The sequence below is a fragment of the Egretta garzetta genome, unplaced genomic scaffold (genome assembly GCF_000687185.1).
Source record: "Egretta garzetta isolate BGI_Z169 unplaced genomic scaffold, ASM68718v1 scaffold14, whole genome shotgun sequence".
Taxonomy (NCBI): domain Eukaryota; kingdom Metazoa; phylum Chordata; class Aves; order Pelecaniformes; family Ardeidae; genus Egretta; species Egretta garzetta.
The window spans coordinates 7,665,218-7,669,366 of NW_009259588.1; positions in this window are offsets into that span (position 1 = coordinate 7,665,218).

Consider the following 4,149-nt stretch of genomic DNA (forward strand, 5'->3'; position numbering starts at 1 on the left):
CCTCCCCCTCTGCCGCTGCATCCTTTCAGTGCCTCCAGAGGCAAGCCAGGGCAGCAGCTGCTTGCTTTTTAGCTTACCTCGTACCGCATGTAACTACAACATCCCCCTCAGGTTGACGAGGCCCTGGGACCCGAGTGACGGTGCATGCGCTGGCCCCTTTGGCCTTCTGGTAAAAGCTGATCTGCTCATTCAAGGAAAGGTTCCTGAAGGGGCTGCAGAGGAGAAAAAAAACCCCAAACAAATTGCTTTGGTTTAAGCTTCTGCACACATCTTCTTGATATAGCTGTTTTTCAATAGAGCCACCTCTTAAAAACATAATTAGAGGTCACATATTAATGGACAATCCATGTCTTCAAATGTAATTAAAAGCAGTGATACAAACCTGGTTCTGTCCAGAAAGTTCCTTGCACTTGGCTAACTTCCAGGCTCTGGTCATTACTCTCAGCCATAGAGTTGCTTAAATCATGTTGATTCATAATCCTCTGCTAGAGAAAAATCAATGCTGGAGTGCTTTGCTTGTGTAACAATGTATATTAGTGAGCCTGGAGTGCCTCTTCAACGAGATAATAATACCAAGCAGTTAAAATATGTAGAGAGAGCCTCCTGAATTCACTATGAATCGATTTTCATCCTTTTAATATTCTTGCTTACAAAGAAATTCCTCTATAACACACTGGCCTTTTTCTCTGCCCAGTTCACCTCCTTCTTGGTCTTTGGGCTGGTTCCTTGGTGCTCTCCCAGTGCCAGCTGGCGGAGGGAATTACAGCAGGAACAGCCAGCTGATCAGCTCTGCATAAACGGGGTTGTATAAACCCAACATTGAGGTATTCACAGTTAGAGAGAAGAAGAAAGCAGAAGGAGATGTCTAATACCCATTGCAATGATGGAAATAAGTGTTTGCTGGCGGTACCAGCCGTGTGACAGCAGTCTGCCCCTTCTTTCTCTGGTGGCTTCAGCTGGCCCAGCCTGGGCAAGTGGGAGCTGGTTTCTCCCCCCGCCTGTTTCTTACGCTTCCTCTGGGGTTTTCCACACGGCTTCCTGGGGATAAAGTGATTTGGCAGGAGTTGGTAAAGCAAATAATTTCACTCTCTACCTTGTGAAAGATGGGGAATTTAGGAGTGAATGATGGTGAGTCACGGTCTCTCTTTAAAGGGTTAACCGCATAACTTGGGTCATGTCTGTTAGCTCTTCTCAGTCTGTACTATCTCTGGAAAGGACTTCTAGCAGAAGCAGAATTAATTTTTTGCTGGTATAACTTATCTCAGCAGAATAACCTGTGTCTGTAGGCTGTAGCCCAGGTTCCACAACTGTGTCTACTCTGGGTAATTTTTCTAGTGTAGCTGCATCATTCACCAGCCCTATCTCCTTGCAAATGCTGTCCTGCACAACTCAGTCAGGAAAAATGTATGACATAGGCTTGATCTCCTGTTCCGCTTTTCATAGGCTGCTAATTGTACTATGACTCAGTCCGATTTCTTATGAACCAGGGCGTAGGAAGCTTATTCTGCACAATTTTTTTGACAAATCAAGTATGTGCTGAAAATTAGTACCTGATGGAGCGCGTCTGTACTATGGGACTGGGTCTTAGTTTGCTTATTTATAGATGAATAAATACAAAAATAGACTAAAACATCTGTATGCAACAAAATATGGTTCAGATGGGACTGATAAGCTTCTTTTCTTGTCTTACTTTAATAGCAGTAAATATCTAGGAATTGCAAAAACCAAGGGGTCCAGCGGAAAACGTTTCAACATCAGATAATGAATCCTGCTAAAACAGGTTTTTTGCTTAAAATCATAATTAAAATTATTTTAGGCAAAGCCACTGTCCTCTGAGACTGCCAGAGGGTTTTATTGTCACTTGAACTGCGACGCTGAGCGAAGACTGTATCTGTTACTTTGATAAATAATTTGTTGTCTTTTCTTCTATTCTCCTATCTCCCTCTTTACGTCCAGCCATATCCTCCCTCTCCTTGACCTGGGCTATCAGCTTGCAGCTTCACATTCAGACCGTGGCTGCATGGAACCAACCCCCCTGCTCTGAGGGGAATTGCCGAGAGCCCTACCCAAAGGCTCTGCTTCTCCGTAGGAGGTGAACTGCTGCAGAGGCAGGCATCCATCAATGTGCTTTAATAAGCCATGATGCTAGATAAGGTTTCCAGCTGGAGGGGGAGGAATGCCACTTTTCCCACCAGAAAATGCCTACCCACCCCAGGGGCTAAGTTATGTCTCAGGTCCATTTCTGCTGATATTTTCTAACATACCAGCGCTCTCCCTGGACGCAGGCATCTTGAGGCTTGGGGCTCTCCTACACTCACAGGCAATTCTTGGAAAAGCCCCAAAACCTTGGAAATTATACACGTGCTCCTCAAAACATGAGGTCTCATCTGGCATCAGTTATTTGCACAGGAAGCCATGTTCTCTGCAGTTACCGGTACATGAAAATCATTGCTTGTGCAGACCTCTCCTTTTCTCAGTCAATTTAATGCAGCAGAAGTGACGACAACGTATGCAAGCAGTCGTCCTAGTACATGGGATTTTTTTCTAAATAAGAGATAGAGATGCATCATTTTGGGCCTCTGTTCTTTGAAGACTGCTCATGTACTCCATTCTTAATGAGCAGGCTAGGGAGTTTTTCCCCACTTCTATCTTAATATAAAGAAAGAGTTTAAGACAGCCTCTTCCTTTTCAGCGATCCATAAAGCACTGTATTTGCAAATTCATGCCCACGTCAGATTATTTTTATCATTACAATTGGTCTCCCCATGGAATTTGTTAACGTGTTGCTGGCTATTTTCATCCTTCACATGAAAATGAATCTACTGGGTATCACAGAGCTCAATTATTATGAGGTTTTTTTGATGAAAGACTTAAATTGCATCTGAAAAATACGAATTACAGGGCCTAATGTCCCCCCAGAGATTTTAATTTAATACACAAAAGGAGCTGCTCACTCCCTACTGAGGTCATTACATGAAAATATTTTTTCTAGCAAACAGAGTAATTGGGACCACTGGAGCTTGTTTTCTCCACCCCCCCTCAAGAAAAAGATGGGTCAATTTGGGCTGCCTCAGAAGGTTTATAAGTTTTGTGAGCGATCATGCCTAAGATGGATTTTGTTGTTGTTTCTACGCAGAACAAAGGACTGGTGAGAGCCCCTGTTCACGCCGCAGGTGTTGCTTGGGGTGGCGGCCTCTCCTTTTGCCGTTACAACATGGGACTGGAGGAAACTGCTGAGGTCCAGATCCCCATAAACTCGAGTGCCCAAACCATGGTGCCAGCCTCCCCTCCCTGCAGCACACAACCCCTTCGGCAGGCAAAAAAACCCCTCAGAAAGTGTGGTGGGTCGGTGAGAAAGAGGGTGCTGTCCCAGGAGTTGCCTATGTCCTAGGTCCCTGAAGGGGTTCATGGCCAAGGTAGTTGGCTGCCATCGGACAGAATCATGTGGCTGATCCCACCCGTCTGCTTTTCCCCAGTGACAGCTCTGCAGAGATCTGAACTTTAGGGCCAGGCAGGCTAAGGCAGATCCAGCAAAGTCCCTATATGCTCATTTAACTCCAGGATAAACAAACATGCGCTGAGGTCACCCCCAAGTTATGGCAGCGTGGGAGTCAGAGGGATGTCGGCAGGTCAGGCCGCGGGGTCAGGGAAGATGATCCCACTGCAGTCTCCGCTACAGTCCCATTAACCTCAGCGATGCAGCTCCTATGCGTGGTTAAAATTTAAACACTTGCATAAGTGGTTTGCTGAACAGATCAGTGTCTTGCAGGACTGAGCCCATTAATTCTCGCTCTCTGAGAAGTAGCGGGGGGGAACAGACGAGCCAGAAAACTAAACAGCTTCGGACTGTTTGATCCGAGGAGAAGGGCAAATTCCAAAGTCGAGGAACCCTCACATGCTTTGTAACAGGAAAAAAAAAAAAAGAGGAAGACAAAGGGAGTTCAGGGTTTCCATGTGGCAACTGAGCTTCGGGCTGTGGTAACCATCACTTTGCATGGACGCAGGATATTTTTGCACAGCAGAGCGAGCCAAGACATTATTCATCATGCCGGTTTGTAGGCACAGCTTATGTGTATCACTAGTGTGAAATTCAGCCTCTCATTTCTGACTTGAGAAAAACTTCCCAAATACTCTTTTCTTTTTTTTTTT